Here is a 22192-nt window from a genome sequence, read left to right as displayed (position 1 = left end):
GCTCCAGGTAAGGCTATTCACATTGCAAGGCAAAACAGAGTTGCACATACAGATGCTATTAATACTTCCTTTCTAATTAAATTCCACAAGAAATTGTGCAGGATATTTCTGTCCCCATACTCATTCTAGTCCCATCATCTTTTGATTAACTATCCTCATGCACTAGGAATTAAGGTGTGACCTCTAACTTTTTTTGAGAGAGATGTGCTGTTTTTAATATTAACAGCTCCATCTTTTCATTGTTCCTTGAGCAGGGTTGGGAGGAGAAATATAATTACACACAATGGGGGTATAATTCATACATTAAAAGTGACATTAAAATGATAGGTAGCAAAATATAACAATATAACAGCTTGTCTGTCACTCTTTTATGGATTGCTGGCACCCTCCAACCCCATTACAAACACATCCCTGGGGGGAGTGCAGCAGGAAGACGTGAGCGAGATTAACGCCAGCGGAGACCTCATGGCGCTTGGTGCTGCAGGGCTCCCTCAGCAGGGATATCTGATTTAAACTCCTGTTGGGTCTCTGCTTCCCACGGGCGCCCTGTCTACGAGCCAGCTGCCACAGCCCACACCACTGGCACCCGTGGGTCCCACTCTCCTGGCAAGGAACCGCCCCAACATTACAGATTCCTGAAGCAGAGTCCCAGCGCTCCCATTAGGAGATAACGTTATGCGGTTTGATGTATCTGGGGCATGGGAGGCCCTCCTACGTAGCACACAAGAGAGCAGCTCTGCTGCCCGCAACATTGCCTCCTTCCCAGAAAAAGGAGCCGTCTCTGTCAGTGAGGAAGCCATCAGCAGGGAGGCACACTGAAAGGGCTGTTTGCGTGGAGCCAGGCTGTGGGTACCAGCCGCCTGTGGGGCAGGGGATGCCCAGGCCCAGCTACGGCTGTGCCGCCGGCAACATGCCTGGCCTGGCAAGTCGCTTGGGCTTTGCCTGCCTGCAGAAGCTGCAGCCCAATTTCACTTACACTGCTTGCACGCGGCTACAGAGAAACTGGTGCAAACACCCGTACATGCAAATTTGGGGATTTTTTTCTGCTTAGCTGCAGGGTGGCTCCCTGTCAGCATAACCTAAATGCAAAATGCTGTTTGGAAGTTGAATTAGGGCATCATCTGCTAAATACACCAACGTCCAGCATCCTTCCCCTCCGCGTGGGCACCCCTTCAGGGCTCCCGCACCTGATCACAAGCAGATGGGTTTGTGTGTGGCCCCAGCCAGCTAGACTGTTGATCTGCCCTAACGCCACCAATTTGGGCTGAAGTGACATAGAAAACATTCATACTCGTGGGAGCCAACCCCCCAGCAGGGAGGCGCAGCCTCCCCGCAAGCTCCAGAAGAGGAGGATGCTGCCCATGGGCAGGCAAACTCCAGCTCAAACAGTTTCGGTGTACACCTTCCTCAGACTGCAGAGAGCTTTCTTCTGAGCGCAAGCACTTTGGTCAATGATCACCATGCTTTATTTAGTATGAAAATCAAATTAACCTAAGCATATGCTTATATTTAAGCATAACTGACTCTGTGGTTAATCCCCATGAAGAGAAATCTGCAATCACTCCTCTCGATAAACTTCTTGTGACACTGGCCACACCGTATTGCCTGCTTGAGCTTTGCAAAGCCCAGGTCTTCACATTCCTCAAACACAAAGAGTAAACATTGCTTTTGACAGCAATTAGCTAATGCTCAATTAAAATTGTATTTTTTTCAAGTCCAGTTTTGAGACATGAAGATCCTGACGGACTAAATACATGTGTAAAAACAGCAGTGGAAAATGCATCTAGGGCTGTTACTGGGGGAGACCGAGAAGATGCAGCTCCATGTAGTAAGGAAGGTGAAAATCCATAAGGATCCAGCCTGAAACCTTTACACAGCAGCCAGCAAAAGTCCAGCAGCAGGAGCTTCACTGGACTGACAATATTCTAGTTAAAATATGCAAATTTCTCTTTTTTGCCTGGATAGTGAAATGTGTATTTTAAGATAGGCCTGTTTTGGAGAGCATCAGCCCTTCCTGCTCCCTGCTTCTTACCCCTGCAAGTCTCGTTTAGACACCAGTTAATGAGCAGGGAGGTGAGACCATCAGGGGTCTTGCTGCAGTGAGCAGAGTTTCCCTGCCCTGAGTCACCCTGCAAATTTTACTGCAAGGTTTTTTGCCATCATTGTATTTGTGTTTGGGAAAATGGACAATGGGAGGCCTCCAAGGCCAGGGTACACACCTTGCTCTCTCCAAGCCCTTCCCAGCCACTGCCCCGTGCCTGCCAATACAGCCCATTTCTCAGCACACAGGAGCTGGTTTCATCCCAGCTTTTTTTCCTTTTTTTTTTCCTTTTCCTTATTCTTTCTCTTTCCTTTTTTTCCTTTTTCTTTCTTTTCTTTTCTTTTTTCCTTTCTTTTTCCTTTTTTTTTTTTTTTTTAAACACAGAATATTTTGGTCCATCCTTTAGCACTCCTCACCATCTAAATGTAAGGAATTAACTGAGACAAGAAGCAAGGCTTTGCTACATTAATTACAGCAGCCCCAGTTCTTTTGGAGCTGCGTGGAGCAGCGCGCATCGCAGCAGCCCCTGTGGAAAACAGATCACCGACACTGTGCTGCGCTTTCTCAGGCTGCGGCACTGAAAGCAACCCGAAGGAATTAGGTTTTCTTGATGTCTAAAATTAACTAGAAAAAAAATAGTACTTGCCATGGTGGCTACCCCAAGTGAAAGCATCAGATGCTTCTTGTGGCAGAAATTTTAACCGGTTTAATCTGTTATATCCACATCAAGGAAACCCATTGTTGCCGTGGTGCAACAGCCCACCCAAACGGCAGGACAGGGGTGACCACTGCAGCTCCCGTCCCCCTCCTGGGACCCCCATCCCACGCCAGGTCCCGCTTTCACTCTTGGCTTGTCCTACAGGCAGGACCAAGCACCCACCCCAAAATGGGGTACAAATCTCAGTCCTCAGCTACACTCAGTATTAATGTCACCAAAACTTTTAAGTCAGATGACAAATTGTGGTTGTACAGATTAAAGCAGTCACAGACGCGCCATTTCAGGCAGCACAAACATAGAAACTAAAATTAAATTTTCCCACACCCTGTTGTGATAAATGGATATCGTGTTAATTTCTGGAAACCTTCAGAATGGTAAATGTAAGTCTGAAAAAATGTAGGACAGTTCGGATGTGAGGTTAAATTTTGTGATTTATAGCCACCTCTACTTGTATGCAGTCTTTGAGTTACATTCTATTTTCCTTGGGCTGCTGCTTACTGAGGCCTGCTTCCTTGTTGGCCAAAAAGGCAAAAGGAGGGTGGCTCTCATCATGAACCTTTCTGTGATCAAGCTGTATTTTAAACAACAACAATTTAAAATATTGGGGTATGCATTTATCCCAAAGTATTTGTTCTTCTTTTTCCTCCTGCAGTTATACGCACAACTATCATTTCACACTCCTGAATCCTGCACAGCCTGAAGACAGACTATTTAATGGTACCCATACTATCAAGAGACCTTCAAAGTGCCGTACCACCATCCAGTGCCAGTGCCCCAGGAAGGCCTATGCGATGGGCAGCCGAGTATGACTGCACAGCACAGGGAGTAACAAACTAGAAAATCACTCCAACAGGCCAGCTTTAAGAAGCTCTTTTGCATTAAAAGCTATATCTGTCTGTCTGTCTACCTAGTAATTATGCTAAGATTACCACCATGGTGCCCAGGAAAACAGGCAGCTAGGAAGTCCTTGGTAAATTTTATGTATATATACGCAACTACCCTTTTCTTAAACAAAATATTTACATAGCTAAAATATTTTTGAGCCTCATGCTTCCATTCTCCATGAAGCCTTTACCTGTATATGCACATTTTCATGTTTTATTGTTAACATAAGATTTAAAGGCATATCTAAGGGTTTAGGCAGTGGAACTGGAAAGCTCTCCATGGACTGTGAGTCATTAGCTGCAGCTTACAGCAGCCGAGCACTGAGCCCTTGGAGTAAAAAGGGGCTTGGGTTTATTCGGGCAAGTGCCAGAGGGGAGCAGTGCCGTGGAGCATGGGTCTGGCGCTGGTGCATCAGTCCCAAGGGGTCTGTGGTCGTGTGGTGTCCTGGGCACCTAGAGTCGCTGTATCATCACCATGCTGGCATGTCACCCCAGAACTTTATTTATTAAATAGCTTCTTCACATTCATTCTTTTTGCACATCCTAAAATCCTCAAATGACTTGAGAGGGCTGTTCAATATATGTGGCTTGGTAGAAAATAAAAGCTAGAAAAGAAGATACAATGCTCTCTTTTTCCAAGACAGCCCTGGGTCTACCTCTACACTTGTTCATTTGGGGTTTTTTTCTATACACCACCTACTTGCAATCACCAGCCAGCGCTCTGGCATGGTCAGGCTGTTCACCCATGCGCTTGCAAGAGCAATTTCAGTGCACAGATTTAAAGGCTGCTTTTGAAAACAGGTCTAGCAAGACTGATGTGTAATCTCCTCAGTAGGGCCAGACAAAGCTCTTGCAAGCTACAGACAAGCACAAGCATTAGGCTAAATATCTTACAGACACAATTTAAATACATCAGAGTTTCTGTGCAAGAAGACGGCGCTGGAGCACAAAGAGCGCGAGAGCCAGTGGTGGACGCAGTCTGCAGGCTTTGTACCTACACAATGCCCCACTCCCTGTGGAGGGGACCGGATTTGTTTCACCTCTGTGCGGCTCTGAGAAGCCAGCTCTGATGGTATTAGTGCCAGCCGCAGATGAGGCTGGGTCCCCTCACTCCCCAGCATGTCCACTCACTCCCCAGCATGTGCCCAGGAAGCGGGAGGGTGCAGGTCCAGCCCTAGCCATGCTCTCGGTTCAACTACTGGCGTTTCCTTCAGCGGGACTGAGGTGAGACCTTGAGAAGGAGCTCGAAGGAGGTGAGGAGAGCCCCAGACACAGCCCCCATCCCTGCTGAGCAATGCGAGTGGAGAAGTCAGCAACAGAGTACAGCCGCCAGCAGCAGCAATGCCAGGCACCAGCACAAGCAGCCACCCACCGCGAGCTGCAGAGAGCCCAGAGGAGAACAGCAAAAACCACGAGCAGCTTAAAAACCTAAGAGGACAGGTTTAATGGCATGACTATATTTGGTCTACAGGAGAAGAGTCTCAGGGAGGACATGCTTACAATCTCCCTGGAGGTAAAGGGTTTTGCAAAGAGGAGCAAACCAGTCCTGCTCCAGGTCCAGGGCAAGGATGATGCACTCTAACAGCAGCAGGGGAGATTCAAGCCTGGCACTGAGGAAGAACTTTTCCATTAGAAGCACAGGAACAAGCCATCTCCAGAGATACTCCAGCTGTTTTCTCTTTGTTTGTTTTTCCCTACCAGGTGAGGCAAGCAGCTAGCAGTAGTCTAGATATGCCTGTTCCTGTTTCACAGCAGGAAGGTGTACTGAGCCATTCCCAAGATCCCCTCCCAACCTGCACTCCTGTGGTTATCTGGTTCTAAAGCTTCCCAAATCCTTTCATGTCAAAGTTTATCAACACAACTGTTTGAGTTTTAAGTGGATAATCCACTCAGCCCTGCCAAGCCAAGTAACGCATTTCAGAATGTTACAGGCTCCTTGTTTGGGAGTTTTTCAGACTGGCAGGTTCATGTGCTTTCTGGCCAAGCAGAGTGGCAGACAGCCCTGTGATGTGACAGCATCGCCAGAAACGAGCTCCAGAGTTCACTTCACACAATTTACATTTCCCTGCAAAATTTGGATGCAGCCCCAAGTAGCCAGAGCACCCCACTACCACGACCTGCCAGGTCTCACGAAAGGAAGGGATCCTGAGGTGGCTGGGGGGTCGCACAAGCTCACAGGTGGCAGGCAAACATGACAAACCTGGAAAAGAGCTGATAAATCCTCCTCTGTGTAGACAGCATGGTTTTCCATTTTTCCTCTGCAAGCTACAGTAAACCGCCTCTCACATAGTATAAATGAGTGCGTTTTGGGGAGGATCACTGCAAATGAGCTGAGCATTTGGATACCCCATGAGAGTCAATGGCAATCGCAAGCACTTGGCTCCACTAGAAATTGATGTTGTTTTACCTTTCCTCTCGTAACAGGAAAACCAAGAGGATAGTCCTTACATCCTCCAAAGTGCATTAACAACCTGATGGACAGCTAGTGGATAGAGGACTCGCAGCCCCCCGGGTGCCAGGAGAGGAGGAACTGCAGCCATCACTGCCAGTGGTCCTGCCGCTGGAGGGGAGAGCACGCCACCCACCCACCCCAGCATTTCTCACGTCACGTTGCTGCTGTTAGCAACCCAGCCCCTGGGCCAGCACAGCCATAGACCTATTGGGCACATCCTGCAGCTTCTTCTAGCCATGATAGATCTGTCCTAAAAACACATTTCCTCTTTGCAGAACTGTTTAGTGGTTCTGAGTAATTATTCCCTCTGACACTATTTTCCATAGTTTTAAGAGCCAGTGATTTATCTTACTGCTGTCCATCTATCAGATTTTCATCTCCTTAGGAACACAAGCACCAAGAAGGAGACGGTGCAGACTCCCAGTGATTGTACATGAAGCATCGGCAATAAAAACTTGCAGCAAGTTTTCATTTTCTGCTTTCTTGAGCTAAGTTTCTGGAGAACTGACATCCATTTGTCAAAAGGCATTATTATGAAGCGATACCTATGAGCACTGATATTGACTTACTGTCTCTGTGAAATTTCTTCTCATCTCTTTCCAACAGAGCTGAACACAAAGCTGGCACCGTCTCCAGGGAGCAATTCAAATAAACTTTTAAGCTAGTACCAATGCCCAATACACCTCCTTCCAGGACTAGCAAGACTTCAAGAAACTCACTGGGAAGAGCTGTGCAAGTGCTGCTGCAGAGAGCTGTGAGGCGCATTCCCCTCCAGTCCAGAGGGGACACTGCCCTGGACGCCATCGTATGACGTCTGGGCAGTGGTCAGCCAGGAGATGAGTTATCACTTTCACCCACAAGCAGATCTCCCAGGAAACAGCAACACACCCTCTGCAGCACAAAAGCACCCTCTAAATGAAGAAATTGAGCTGAAAATGGATGTAGCATTTCCAGGACCTGCAGCCAAAGGAGACGACCATGCAGCAGAGGGCAGGGCTGGCTCATGGCACACAGGAGTGTATTTTACCCCCTTTTTCTATTCATCAGAGCAACGCAATGCCTTGGCAGAGGAACAGAAAGCCAAGAGTGGGGCAAACATGAGCTTGCCATCTGCTCTGGGCAGGCCTGGCTAATTCAGGTGTGTAATGCCCTGCACCTTCTGCCATGTCCTTCGCACAGGCTGCCCTGGCAGGCAGCAGTGAGGAGCCAGCACACCCAGGCACTGAGAACCTGTATTATAGAAATGGTGGTCTGTGATTGTAGGCAGTCTCCTGCCACAGGGGCAGGAAAAGTTTTGGCCGTCTTTTTCCCTTGTCATCTCTGCCTGCCGTTATCCCTCCTTGTGCTGGAATAAGGAGGTCAGCCAGACCCACACAATTAGAGGAAATTGTAAAAGGTTGACCTTGTACCCTGCCAGGTCCTTTCAAGTGTGGGCAGTCTTTATCAGTAGCAGCATAGAAAACACAGAAGAGATGTGCTTATAGGTGGGAGAATGAGATTGTTAAGACATTTTTTCCCTCACTCTCCACAAACTAAGATAGTACCTCTGCCACTTGGGTGAACTTAGGTTATTCCCACTCATATCTGACAGCCCGTGGTTTCCTCCTTCATCTTGACTTCTGCTATTTTCATTCTGTGATGTCTGTACTTTTGCACTATTGGGAGTGGATTGTGTGTGGATCACTAACTTTTGGACAGGTCAGCTATCTCAGCCTGAGCACCACTAGATGGATACTAATAAGAGGAAACGAATACATCAAAGAAAATTCTCTCTTTTTCTCCTCATATCCCTCTCCCAGGCACACTGCTTTCTTCTGCTCTTGTTGTTGCTGCCCTTTCTCGCTCTGCGTTTATGCTCTGATTTCTGCAGATGGTGCTGTACCAAGACGAAGTGAAGACTGACTTTTTAGGTCTGCTGGAACTACCCGAATGAGCCCGTGTGGAGCCTCCCCTTCAAAAGGGACGATGTAAAAGAGATAATGGATGCTACAAACCATGCACAAAATTTAACAAAACCATTAGAGCCGTGGCTGTTAGGAGATGAGTGACGGTGCTGTGGGGAATGCATTGGCGGAGTGAGGAAGCGGCTGTTTGAAGGAGAGATCTAAACCCTGGAGCACATGGGGCCCTCTAGTCCAATTAAGTCATTTGACAGCTGGACGTGGCTGTAGCTAATATTTGGCCCAGATGGACCTAGATAAGCGTACCATGTTTGTTGCTTCCTTGGCAGAAGATGAGGTGTAGGACCCCTGTAACAGCTTAGCAAACACCCCTTCATTTTGCACAGCTTTAGGAGACATGAGAGTGGAAACCTGTGGTTGCTGTAATAGTTTTTCTGAGGATATTGTCAAAACATAAGAGCAATTCCTCTTTATTTGTAAGCAATGGAAGCTGGTACAGGACATGGTTGACCATTTATCCATTACAACTCTCTACTTGCCCTGCCTGCCAATAGACCATATGTAAGCCAGCCCGGTGACACTAGTGAGTCATGAGTTGGTCATGCAGAAGTGTTGGGGACCAGAGTCTCTATGGCCACACTGACCGTGACTGGAGACATGCATGTGTCTCAGCTGCATTGGCATAGCTGTCTCTGAGGGCCTAATTTCGCCAGCAAAGTCTTTGCTACCGATGGCAATCCCTGAAAAGGAATTGCTCCAGCCTGACTGCTGGGCTGGCTCACCATGGTCGCAGTTAGGAAAAAATATCCCTTTACCAGTAAAAGGAGTAAATCTGATTTGGAATCAGCAGGATACAATAAATTGGGATTCCCAAAACACTGTTTCTACAGCACCCACGCTTTGAGGACTTCCAGGGCAAAAGGCAAGTATCTCACATGGCAGAAGGACTGCGCTGGGCGAGACGTCCTGTTTCTGCTGCACTGGCAGATTACAGGAGACCAGGCTCTAAAACTGAGAAGTTTGGTGGTTTGGACCCATGAATTCAAAGTAGTTGGGCCCTGGGAGCTTTGTGGAAGTCTACCTGCATCAGGACTCAGTACACCCTCCAATGGCAGCTTGGGTTACCTTCTTTGGAAATACATGAAGCCAAAAACTCCCCACACAGCAAATGACTGCCAGGCCACTGAGCATTTGCCTGGGGAGCAGGGTGGCAAACCTGCTGATTTTCAGCAGGGGAATCAGTCTGTGGGGCAATTTAGGATGCACCAAACACTTGCCTAACCCCTTCCTGATCTCCTGGCTTTTTTTTTTTCTTCCCCTCTTTTCTTCCGCAGTTTAAGCATCAGCTATAGCAACAATAGTGTGGCACAAGGCATAAGGATACACAAACTCCATCCAGTCCAACCCAAAGTGCTCACCCTTCCTTGGCCACTTTATTAATAGGCCCGGGTGGTCACAGCAAGCAGTTGCTGGAGGTGCCATGACCTGCAAAGGACTCGCTGCAGGTCTGATTATTAACAAGCCAGTGGGAAGCTCTGCCAACTCCTACAAAGACAGCCTGACCCTCGTGCATGGAGGCAGCGGGGGATGCACCCAGGGCTGGTCCATGCAGCCCTGTGCCTCCATGGCACTGCCAGGGATGGGAACGGGCTGCTGGAGCCAGCTTGGGCATCTCCTCTTGAGGCTCCCTGTCACCTTATGGACATACCCTTCAAAGATAGCTTGTATATAATACTATATACATGGGTCAAACACACGCATGACCTGTGGCAGCACAGGCTGGCAGGGACACTGCCAGAGGTCAGGGCACTGGCTGCACTCCCAAGGAGGGCACTGCTGGCATGGCCCGCAGCCATACACCCATACATCCCTAAACCCCGTGCCTGTGCTGAGGCTGGCTGAGCAGCCGGTCACCAGCTCGTGCTGCGGCCACCTGCCATCACCTGCTTCAGCACAACGGTCTGGCAGGCCCAGCCTTTGCCCTGTGCTCTCAGCTCATGTCTGGGTTTCCAAATACATGTTTCATGCAGTATTTCAAAGACTAAACACCAGTCACCTCTGACACAGCTTATTTTTAAAACCTAAATCGATATTTGTATGTGGGGCTGTATTTTCCCTGGTGTCTGTACCAAGAAATTACAGTAGATTTAAATTTTTCCAACACAAATATTTTCCTGAATGTTTTCTGCTAGCTGAAAAGTAGCACATGGGGGAAAAAAGCAACAACAAAAATATCAAAATCCTAAAGGCACCGGATCAGGAAACATACTCCCACATGGCAGGATGCTCCCACCCTTGTGTTGAGGAGCTCACAACTGTCTGCAGCAGATGTCTCAGCCCAGCCACCTTTCTTCAGTCATGATCAACTACCACTATTACACCAAGTGTGAAATTAGGATACCACAGTCACTGAAGAAGGTGAGGCCCAACTTTGTCAACAGTACTGGTGGAAATATTTCCACCTCCAAAATTTTTATGTGCACCCTTCCTGCCCAAAGCAGGGAGGTCAATACTGTTTTCCAAACATCTCCAGTGAGAGATGAGGCAGGTAGTGATGCACAACCTGAAATTATTTTGGTGCAGGTGCCATGGAGACCTTACGAGGACTGTACCCCAGATGAAGAACTACCTCTGATTCAGCAGTACCTGCAGGAAGCGTGGTCGGCCTTGGCTGTCACCGTGCCACCAGGTCAGGCTGCCGGCCACCACAGTCCCTCATTGCCCAGGCAGAGACAAGCCAAAACAGGTGAAAACTAACACAGACCACTTTACCCCTAAGCAGCATAGGAACACCCATATGTTCCTGTACGCCATTGTGGCCCCTCTGGGGAAGGGAACATTGGGGAGTGAGAACATAGTCCCCACTGCAAGGAGACTGGGATTTGCCTGGGATTTGCCCCCATCCTATTGAGCCACGGGTCACCATTTCCAGCAGTCATATTTGGAGGAACTGGCTGTCTCAGGGCTGCCCACAGCAAGCCCCTGCCTCCTGCCGAGCCCCCATGGCAGCACAGCCCTCCCGCCGGCCCACACTTGGCCACCCCCGCATCTCCGAGCTCACCCCGTTTGCTAACATCCCCATTAGCTGGTAATGACTAACATTTAGAAAACATATTTCCTCCCACATGGTTCCAGAGGGGTTTGCAAGCTGAGCGACAAGAGCTCAGCGCAGGGACTGCTCTGCTCTCTGGGGCACAGCGCGGCGGCGGCTCCAGGGTGCACCGCAGCCCAGGAGAAGCCCCACGCACCAGCAATGCCCTGGGACAGTGGGGAATGCCAGCAAGGGGCCTGGCAGTGGGGAGAGAATCCTGCATGCAGAGCCACCCCTGCAGGGGAAGTAGCCCCCAAACCAGGCCAGCATCTCCCAGGCATCAGCAGTCGCAGGTGTCCCCTGGCAGCACGGCGTGGTCAGGGCACAATGGGCAAAGGCTGCCCAGTGTCTACCAGTGCCATGGAGAGCTTTGTGCCACCGGCACCTACTGCCCCACACCTGCCGTGGGGGCCAGGAAAGCCGGCAAGACAACAACCATGACAAACTTCTGCTACTTTCCTAATTTTCTAAATGTCTGGCCATTAAGCATTTATTTCAAATTCCTTGCCACAGAGTCATTACGCATTCAGGTGGAGAGGAAAGTGAGCTCCGCAGGAGGCTGACAGTAATTCTGCATTAGTTAAGCATTAGCTGACAGATGTACAAAGCAAAGCCATTACTCCCATCAGCCGCTCTGCCCCGACTCCTGTCCCTATTGTGGGGCTCCTCCAACCAACAGCTCCAGAGCCCCACACAAACATGGGGCCAAAAGCCTGGCAAGAGGGGGGGTCAGTTGTAATTAGAGATGAATGAAAGTGGGGGAAGGATTTTTTTCTGGAACACAGTTGGCAAAGTGTTACCATTGCATTTATTTATTTCAGTGCTTTTCTGTTGATGCAATGTCGTGGATACAAACCTTTTTGAATGCACACAGGCCGTTTAGAGTGGGCATGCCAGAAGTAATGCTTACATAGGCTTCAGGTTGCTAAATATTAAACAAATTTGAATTTATTTGAAATTCAGCCCATTAGTAATGATACTGTAAAACCACAAGAACTCCCTGGAAAATTTGGCCTCCAAATAGCTTTGACTAAATCACTTACTACACACTAATCACTAAGCACTATTAATAGGAAAAGAAATGCATGAAGAGACCACCGGGTACAGCCAGGATCCAGAATTGTATAAAAGATCAATGCTGCTTTTCTGCAGAGTAAACTTTAAAAAACATTAAATATATAGAAAATCAATGCAAATTACAATTCCCTATGATTACTGTTGTTGGGTGCAAAATCAAAGATACATGGAGCAAACAATTAATTCTCTGATGTATTTCTGTACCCCTCCATCATCAGCCTGAGCCTCACAGAAGTCTGAGCACCGTCCCATCACCAGAGACAGAGCCCCCATGGTTCAGAAACATGCTCAGAGCTATCAGGAAGAAATTCCAGCGCAGCAGAAAAATCAAGCTGGTGTCTCAGACAAGTCCTTGTCTGACAGGACAACCAAGTCTCAGACAAGTCCTTCCTATCTCATACTATTTAATGCAAAATTATGAACAGAAACTTAAATAACGTGTTACAAAGTGCTTAAAGATATAAGAAGACAAAAAAAACCCCCAAATGCCAAGGCCCTTTATTCTTGCTGCTTACCAGATAATGTCCAAGTTAAAAGCTTTTGCACAAGCAAGTGCAAAGATACATTGAGAACAGCACCCACACTCCCTGTGTGTCACAGTGATATCCCTAGAAAGCACAGAAAATAAGGTTCGCAAAGAATTAAAATTTAACACTCTCTATGATCCTGATGACACTCAGCTGAATATTTATTTTCAAATATCTGAACAAAATCTGCTGAAGTTTCAGTGCAATTAATTCCTCCCCGTACCAGTTCTTGCTATTTTTGCCCCCAATACTGTCGCTGCTGCACAGTTTCAGTCCTTCCCCTCTCTGTGGGCAGACCGTGTCAGCAGTGATGATGTTTCCCTTTAACACACCTCAGAGCAGCTTTTGTCTGCTTTTAGTTTCTTACACAAATAGGCCATTCTACAAGAGGGAAGCGAGGATGGCGGGTGCAGTACCACGAGCAGGTGGTGCCTCGACAACTGTGTGCACTTCAGCCCCCCAAGGGCACCAGGCTACCTGCACTTTGGTCCAGCAGCTCAAGCCACAACTGAAGTTTAATCCACTTTCTGTGAACTAAATTAATAGCAGAGAAGAAAAAACAGTGAATTTTGGGAACCAGAAACCTCGTATTGTATCTCTTTGGTTTTAAATTTAAATCTAATTCACAGATGAAAGACCCTATAAGCCCATCGTTCCCTTTAGGATCTGCACGGAAAGGCACAGAACGACAAAGCTCACACCCACCAGTTACTTTCTAAAGGTCCTGCAGTGCTTCTTGCCCAAAACATAAAGCCTGTCTTACCTTCTCCCTTTCTCCCACCTTTAAGTACTTGGACATCACGCACCTTTTAATGACTGGCTTCAATATTTTATTGCCCTGTACCACTTTCTGTTAAACCATCCTTTATCATTTCCCTCCTGCCCGTTAGACATTCCCCCTTAATAAATTATTAAAGCAGGTATTTAGATCACAGAAGCAAAGAAATTAGATTACATTGATCCACGGCAATTTTCTCCCACACCATTTCTTCATGAGACAACATCCCTGCCACGCTTCATTCACGTCGGACCTCAACATTGAACTCTCGCCTCCAACATTTTCATCAGCTCAGCGTGTGGCTAAGCCAGGAGCCAGGCAGGCGCAGTACAGGGGACACGCTGCATGGTGAGGATGCCCGGGGGCCAGCACAGCTGCATCCCTGCTGGGCGGGTGCTTTGCAGGATGAAAGCAAAGACCCCCATAGAGGGGGTTATCAAACTCCAGAAGAGGTACTTCCTCCTCCTTGCATTCCTTTTCTCTTTGGCAGCATTTTTCTTAAAGAAGAGACTAGACAGATTTTTAATTATTTTCAAGACTTTCCTGAAATACCAATGTCTCCGTACAGCCCTGTGTACTGCCACAGGCAGCTGTGGTACCCTCGCCCAGGGACAGTGCATTGCCGCAGACCCACGACTGTGGTGGCATAACTGCATCCCACAGCACTGTGGTGGGGACATGCAGTGGTGGAAGGGGCTTACAAATCCAAATGCATCGGGAAGAGATGGTAGGAAACTTCTATCCATTTTTACACACAGACAAAAAATTTTTAAACTCCTTCCCCCCTCCCCTCCAACCTTGTCCTTCTCCAAAACACTCCAGTTGTATCATCCTGTTGTGTTGCTTTTTTGACACAACAACTTAATTTCAAACAGCAACCAGCAAAACAGACAGAGATGTGTCACCTGCATGGTACTGTGGATAAACACTACCAGTAGCAAAACCAGCCTGCGCCTCCAGGGAGGTCGTAGTTCTGCCATCAGGAGTGGTCAAGCAGCCCCATCCCATGCGGAAAGGCTGTGACTGTCAGGCAGGTCGGGGTGACCACTGAGGACCCCCAGCTCTTTCAGCACGGGACGGGGGCCCGTGCGGGTGCTGAGGAGCACAGCTGAGCCCAGCGCCGGCTCTGGAGTGGTGCCTGCCCTGCTGGCTAATTGCAGATGATGCACAACTTGGGCAAAACCTGCTTAGTTTAAACAACTTGCCTCTGTAGGGAAATTCATCTAGATCCAGCTCAGTGTATTCAAAGCAGAATAGCTATTTCTGACCAACTGAATCCATTATCATCCTTATTCCAGGCTCTAAAATTAGCCCAGGCTGAAAGTACAGATGAACACTAACATTAATCAGGTAACTCAGTTTGTGCCTAAGCACAGGAGGTGACTTTGCACACCAGTGGTATGGAGGGATTGTCTTCCACAGTGAAAAACTATTCCACTTCTGAGAGGATGCAGTTTCCCAGGGCAGACAGACCCAGGACACTGGCATGAGGTGCCATAAAAATCTCCTGTTATAGTGCTGTTGAATTTATCAAGTCTTTCATTAGTATATTTGGGAGATTCTTAACAGATGAGCCAGCCTGTGTTTGCTACATGTTCTCATAACAAATCAAAGTAATGCACAAATTTCTACACGTTCTGTAATGTCTATGTGGGTACAGCATTTTCTGCACAGGAGATGTTTGAGATGTTTGTTTCTGATTTGTGACATTTTTGTTTGCTTGTTTTCAAAACTCAGAGGCAGCTGGCAAAGGGCATTTCCCTTTCCGACTCAAATCTGTTTCAATGTTTGAATGGAAGTTTCCACCTTTTTTAACCAAATTTTTCATTCCATTACATGTCCTCTTACAAATGCTCCAGGTAGGAAGTAGAACAAAGAAACAGCAAGGAAACCCAGAAACAACTTTCTGCCCCTCTCCACCCCAGTTCAGCTACACAAGCTTTCAGTGGCAGAAGAAAGATGGAGCACAGACGCAGAGATAGGAGAAGACCTTTGATTTTCCCCAGATAAAACAACTTTAAAATCAGAACGCCGGTGTTAATCAAGCAAGTGAGAGCTGGTGATTCTCCTAGCCTCGCGGTGTTGCTGAACCTTCTTGTGCTTCTTGTTGCCAAAGTGGAAGTGCGGGCTGGCCTCAGGGTGCATCCCCTGCCTAGGCTCATTCTCTGTGCCGTGCCTGAAGCCTGCAGCCTCTGTCCCCCTGTCCGGCTCCCTCCCATCACACCCTCTGACACACAGCCCTGGTTGTTCAGATTGCTGCTTTCAAACATATGGGAAGGGGATCGTGTGAGACACCCCTCAGTCTGCGGAAGAGAGTCCTCTGTCACGCAGCTCTACTTCTTCTTCCTGTTCTTTCCTTAATCATCTGCCAGCACAGGCTTCATACCGAATGGATAAAAATACTGTAGAATAGGGTACTTATACAGATGGGTATCAGTGAAACGATCAAGAACTTCTAGCATATTGTTCTGACATAAACATCCCGACCTAGCCGAGCAAGACTCAGACCCACTATTTTAATTTTTTTTCTTCCATCTTTCCCCCCGCCCCTTCCTTTTCCTTTTAGGCTTCCAGAAGCGAACTCCTACCTACAACGCCGCGCACCCTGCAGACCCAGCCCTCCCCTGCTAAACCTCCCTCCCCCGCGCTCTGTGCGCCCTCGCCGACCCCCGCCCGCACGGCCCCCCCTTCCAACAGCCCTGCCGGCAGAAATAACGTCTTAAACCGCTCGATTTAAGCCCATTGCGGCGCCTCCGCCGCGCTTCCCTCCGCTCCCCCGGCTGGCGCCCGGACCCGGGGGCGGCTCCGCCCCCTCCCCGCCGCGCCGCGCGCTCCCCGGTGCGCCGCTGCCCCCTGGCGGCCAGAGGTGGCGGCGCCGCCCGGCGCTCCCCGCGGAGGCCGCCCCCGGAGAGCGGCGTTAACCCTGCCAGCACCGGCACGGCCCGGCCCGGGCAGGGAGAGGCTCGGGGGCCCCGGGCAGGAGGCGCAAGGAGCCGGGATCTTCCTTTGTCCCGCTGCGAGGGGGCTTCGCCCTTCCCGGGGCTGCGCCCGTGCGCTCGGGACCCCAGTGCACCGGCACACGCCCCTGAGGACATGAGGGGTCTCTGGGTTTCACACAGGTTGTTTGCCCTCACCAGCAACAGCTGAGCCAACTCAGCATCTCTCGGCTTTCTCAAATCCCTGAAGTAAGGCCGAGCCGCTCCCAAAAACTTTTAGAAAACCCCTCAAGTTTCCCATTTGTCCCCTCAAGCCCCTGAGAGCTCCCATTCAGTTTAAACTCACAACGTTCCCAATCCTCACAGCCCCTTCCCACAACTGGTCCTGGGGCCCCTTCGAGCAGGTCGGTCAGGGAAGCAGAGGGAGGCTTGCGGGTGAACAATTTAAAAAGTCACGGAGTAGACCTGGCATAGAAAGGGCTGTTTTCCCCTTCCCTCCCCCCTTATGTCACTGCCTTAGGACTCAAGGCGTGCGGCCTCACTTGGAAGGAGGGCACAAAGGCGCTGAAGGAGCCTTTCAGCGAGCTCAGGAGAGGTGTGACACCCGGGTAGGAAAGGCAGGAGCTGCAGGTGAAGGCGCTAGCTGTGATTGCTAACCAATGGCAGGAGCAGTTAATAACATCACCTTGGCTATTGCCAGGGATGCAAGCCCAGAATCCTTAGAGTATCTACTCTGTCCATTCATCAGGATGACTTCTCTAAAGCAGTTAACCCCTTGGAGCTCTAAACTGTAGAAAAAACATCAGAGAAAACAATGTACCAACAGTGGTTTCTGCAAGTCCCTACAAGGACTGAAGGGAAAAAAGAGGAGGGGTGGAGGGCGATTCAACAGGTAAACCCTGGGAACTCGGGGCACATTACATCCTTGTCAGCAAGGGTAAAGAGCTTCCCAGTTATTAGATGTCTGTCCTCTGCTGAGGTACCTGGACACTCGCATCACATCCAATCATCTTTTTGTGAGAAAAATCAATCTCTTAGAACTTAGCAGCATGAGGCTTGTTTCCACAGCCACAGCTCCTATCTCTGGTCTCTAATAGGCTCCCAATGTATCTCCAAATCCTCTCTAAAATATGGACCCCAAACAGGCAATTCCAGTACTTTTTTCTCCAGAAACAGCACCAGTAAAAGTGCTCTCCCTTCTGCTAACAGAACCAAAAGAAAAATAAGCCACGCAAGGATTGTATTTATTTCTTTCACTGCAGCACAGCACTAAGTCTTCCAGCTGCAGCCCCAAAGCACCATCTCCCATCTGAAACACAACTTGCCTTCTTTGTACCCAGATGTGTGGCAAGAGCCAGCTCTTGCCTTTGGCTGTGTTTGCTGATTGAGTCCACTTAACCAACAGAGTCAGGCGGAAACAAAGTCTTTGTTATTTACTACCTTGCTGCTTCGCTGTTTGAAAGTTTCGCCAGAGAAAGGGTTTCTAACACTTAGAAGAGCTCAATCTACGGTACGCAGGCTGTGCTTGGCTTGACAAACCAACTCATCCCGCCCACAGCCTGTCTCTGCACCCCACCTTTGCACACAGTTCTCAGTAGCAGAAATTTCAGTCAGATTTAACCCAAGAGCCTAAATGCTTACAGCGAGAGATGAAGAGGACTGAAACCTCACAGCTTCCACGAGAAACAAGCGATCTGCTGTTGCAATTTCACCGTAGCTCACAAGAGGCAGCAGATACATTTCCAAGGAGAGTTTCTCCTTCCATTCATCCCATTTGCTTTATGTGTCTTGCTTCAACGCATCTAACTAGTTTACACAAATTACACAATCTAGCACTCTTCCCTCCAAAAGTCAGAGAGAAGACCCAAGCAGACGTTACTAAACTGTTCCACAGCTGGTTTGCACTGAACTGCATAGGAAATTGCTACTAAATAAAGTAAATCAATACAGTAAAGCAATACTGCTACTAAATAAAGCAATACAATTATGATTTCTGTTTGATTTTCATACCCTAGGAAGCCTCACAAAGCTTTATGGATGCAGAACAAAGAGTTCAGGCGTTAGGACATACCTGAGCTGAAGGAATATGGTCCACCACGAGGTTTCTCCAACACCTATGTGGGGCATGGCACACTCTCCGATTGCAAGATTGCATATTACACACCGCTTCTCTAATTGAGCAATTATCTACTTGATAAGGAGAAATGCACCATTTTATTTACCATCAGGGTTTGTTGTTTTTTTTTTTTACTGTAGGGAGTACGACTAAGGGAGTGCCTTCCGTTAGCACCCAGCATTTAGCACACACTGCATGCAGCCTCCTGTTTCCTCCGACTTTTCTCTGACGTTTGTCCCTTGTCACCAAGGTAAAAAGAGTCAGAGGATTTGGGGTACCCATTGCCAGCATAACAAATTGGGTACTCAAAATAAAGAAATCCTTACACAAACAGGACCCAGTTACCAACACTTTTTACACGGTTTGCCTAAAGTTACACAGAAAAGCTGTGACAGGCAAGAAACTTCAGGAAGAGCACTGTGATTTTTGTGATCTCTCAGGCTTACCAGCCTTAGAGGATTAGAGTCTATTGCTGACTCTTATCTATGAGGAGCCTTCCAACTTCTGCAACACCCTCTGCCTTTATTACATGAGGCGGCTTTGATTTTAAAACACCCCAGATATATTGAGACAAACATCCTTTCCAAATAAGTGAACAATAATCAAACACAACAGAAGACTAAGGAATACAGCATAATCATTGTACACATCAGGGATGGGATTGAACGACAGCCTCAGTTCAGCATCTTCCAAATATTTGATATTGCAGCTTTAGCACTATTAATGTAGCCCCAATACATAAAACCAGCACTGAACACAGGTTACGTACCTTAAATCAATCAGAACTCAACAGTTCTCAGTTACTGACACTTGAGTCTAAAATTTACCCAGGAAATAATGAATTATAATTAGAGGGGATGCCAGAATTTTGCAGCGAGCATTTCTGAATGACTAGTTCTCACTGAAGGGATATTAAGAAGCTGCTAAGACATCAAAGTACCTTAAGTACTGTCAAGCCAACACTGTACATCATTTCATTCATAACACACCCGAGAATGGAAATTTTCTTCCCTCTACACATTCCACTTACATCCCCAACAGTGTTACATCCCATTAAACATTATAAAGGGATGATGAGGAAGAAGTACCAAAGATGAAAATATCCAATAAAATATGTGCTTTTACAAACATCGTCAGAAAGCTTACAACACACAAACGAGCACAAAAGAAAGGATTAGGGCTTTAGGCTCACACCATTTATTCAGCCCACAGAACAAGGAAAACCAAGCACCGTGTAAATAACTTATTATCACAAGAGGAAACATCATCTTGCCTGGTGCCCATGCAGCACTCTCATCTTTAGCAAAACTTATTAAAATATAAAAGGAAACTAAAAACACATTGAAGTATTTGTGTATGCCCAACCCTAAGTATCACAGGTAACTATGAAAAAACAGTTTGAGGAAGAACACAGAATTAGGAAATGCTTAAAAGAACTGTACCTAAAAACATTAAAATAGTTAATCATCAAGCTTCCATCATGATGGACTCAGACACTAAAGCAACAGCACTCATCACTCAGCAATTGACAAGCCAACCAATATTTGTATTTTTCAACACATCTGTTGCAAAGACCAAAGTTTACTGCCAACATATCATGGTCAGGTACACGAGCCCCAGCCTCCCTACTCACGCTCTGCGTTTAGAGAACACCAGAAATTACCTCCATAAACCAGTAACTTCTTTTTCTCAATCCCACAGCTCATGAAAGTGTTTGAGGGGGACCGAGCAGACAGGCTTCCCCACAGCCCACCCGATTCACACCACACCTGGACACCGCACGGCATGGAAACAGCTAAGCCCACTGTGCCCAGGTTTTATACACAGCCTTTTAACAATACACACAAGCAAAACTGCATTAATCAAAGCCTGTTTTTGCAGCTTATAAATTACTTTAGACAAACATCTCATGAAGAAGCTCTTACCTGCAGCAGGACCCTGCTCCCATCGCACTGCTGGCCACAAACAGCCCTGCCAGGTGGAGACTGTGAACTGCCGTCCCGGCACAAGGCTCACCTGCTCACCATCACTAGCTGCCAGCTGGTGAAGCAACAGGATAAAAGAAAACACAGGCCAAGGGAGCAGTGCACTTTCCTCCCTGGTCTGCAGCGGGTAGAGGGCATGCCACGCTCATTTTACCCATGGAAATAAAAGGCAAAGCAAGGGCACCGTTTCCTCCCCGTCAGTTGGGCTGCAGCAGCTACAGGGCTCTCTGCAGCACTTTGATCCGCTCAGGCAGGAGAGCGGCTTCAGATGCCTCTCTGCCCTCCATGGTTCGTGTCCAGTTCCCAGGCTCCTGGAGAAGGGCTGGCAGGGAGGGCCGTTCCCCCCCAGCAGCTCTGAGCAGCCGGGAGCTGGCAGCCTCCCACTGTCCTTGTTCGGGGCAGGGACCCGCGTCTCTGTCACCTTGGGTGCATGGCACTACGGAAAGCGTCACGCTGATACGCAGCCGTGACTATGGTACACTGCAAAAAGTTGTTATATGCCCCAAAATACATGTTTCAAATGAGGAAGTCACTTTCTCCTGCCTTGGTTACTCAGACTTTGCCAGGCCTCTGCAGAACCACTACAGCTCAACAGCAACGTTTTCATTTACACCAGATACAACGTTTAAGTTCAAAAGCAGGTCAGAGTAGCGCTGGTGCTTGCCTGAAAAATACTTTAAATCCAACTTTTCTGTCAGAAAAGTAAATCCAGCTAAAGATGTAAGAGTGCAAGATGAAAAATACAGTGCCTTTAAAATATATCACCACATGAGCCCCGAGGACATCTAAATCAACGATAGTACTGGTGATATGAAAAGCATTCAATAATTCAAGCACTCTGGGCCATATGTCAGCCTTAACTACAGATGAAAGTTATCTTTCCTTTTTCTACTTGATCACTGGAGCAGGATTCTGGTTAAAATCTCATCTGATATGCTTTCTGCTTTGGAAGGCACAACGTAGGCCTCAAGTGACTACTGCACAACGGAGCAGTTTGGAAAATAAACAGCAGATTGATCAAAGGATGCATTGAGAGTCGTTAGGTGTCCGTGTCATGTTTCCTGCTGGCCTCTGACATGGGCCGCACTTCATATTTGTTCCCATCCTCAGGCATAACATGAAGTTTTGAAGACCGGAAGATGGACAACCGGCAAAGTTTCAGTCTCCTCCACCCCCATGTCCTCAGCAAGCCGGCTGCCTCACACAGCTCCGCGCACAGCCAGTAGCTCTGAGGAGAACTGAGAAACCTCCAGAAACTCACAGGCGAATAAAAAACGAGCATTGGAAGTGGCTAAGCAGGAATTAGCTTGCTCTCCTTCACTTTTCACAACCAGCGGCCCTGCCCCACACCTGCAGAGAGGCCTCCCCTCGGGGCGGCCAGTCCAGGGACTGGCCCTTCGCCTGGGTAAGGGAGACAGAGAGACCGGCTGCCCCACGCCATGCCACAGCTACCAGACGCTGCTTCTGTAAGGGAAGCGGTATCAGCCCTTTTAAAGCGCAGGAGAACTTAAATATTTACCTGGTCAAGGTTCAGTTTGCTGGTTTTTTTTTTCCTTTACTCACCTGTACGGTGCTGCACGTCATCGCTCTATTCTTGCACACTCGCCAGTGCAGTGAACATTTGTAAAGGACCATTGGCCTTTTAAACCAACTTAAAATTGAGCATTACCTCACCCAAACACCTCA

The 22192-nt window shown here is 48.0% G+C and overlaps 1 protein-coding gene across 1 annotated transcript in view; it reads right to left on the bottom strand.

The window, feature by feature from the left end:
• The window catches only part of ZNF423 (zinc finger protein 423), a 274882-nt gene extending 254236 nt beyond the window's left edge, over nucleotides 1–20646 (bottom strand). Inside the window, exon 1 of the mRNA XM_054198169.1 lies at nucleotides 20447–20646. The gene's annotated coding sequence lies outside the window, so the exon portion shown is untranslated. The remainder of the gene's footprint in view (nucleotides 1–20446) is intronic.
• Nucleotides 20647–22192: the final 1546 nt, after the last annotated feature.

The sequence above is a fragment of the Rissa tridactyla genome, chromosome 4, assembly GCF_028500815.1.
Source record: "Rissa tridactyla isolate bRisTri1 chromosome 4, bRisTri1.patW.cur.20221130, whole genome shotgun sequence".
Taxonomy (NCBI): Eukaryota; Metazoa; Chordata; class Aves; order Charadriiformes; family Laridae; genus Rissa; species Rissa tridactyla.
This window is presented reverse-complemented; position numbering and strand designations above follow the sequence as displayed.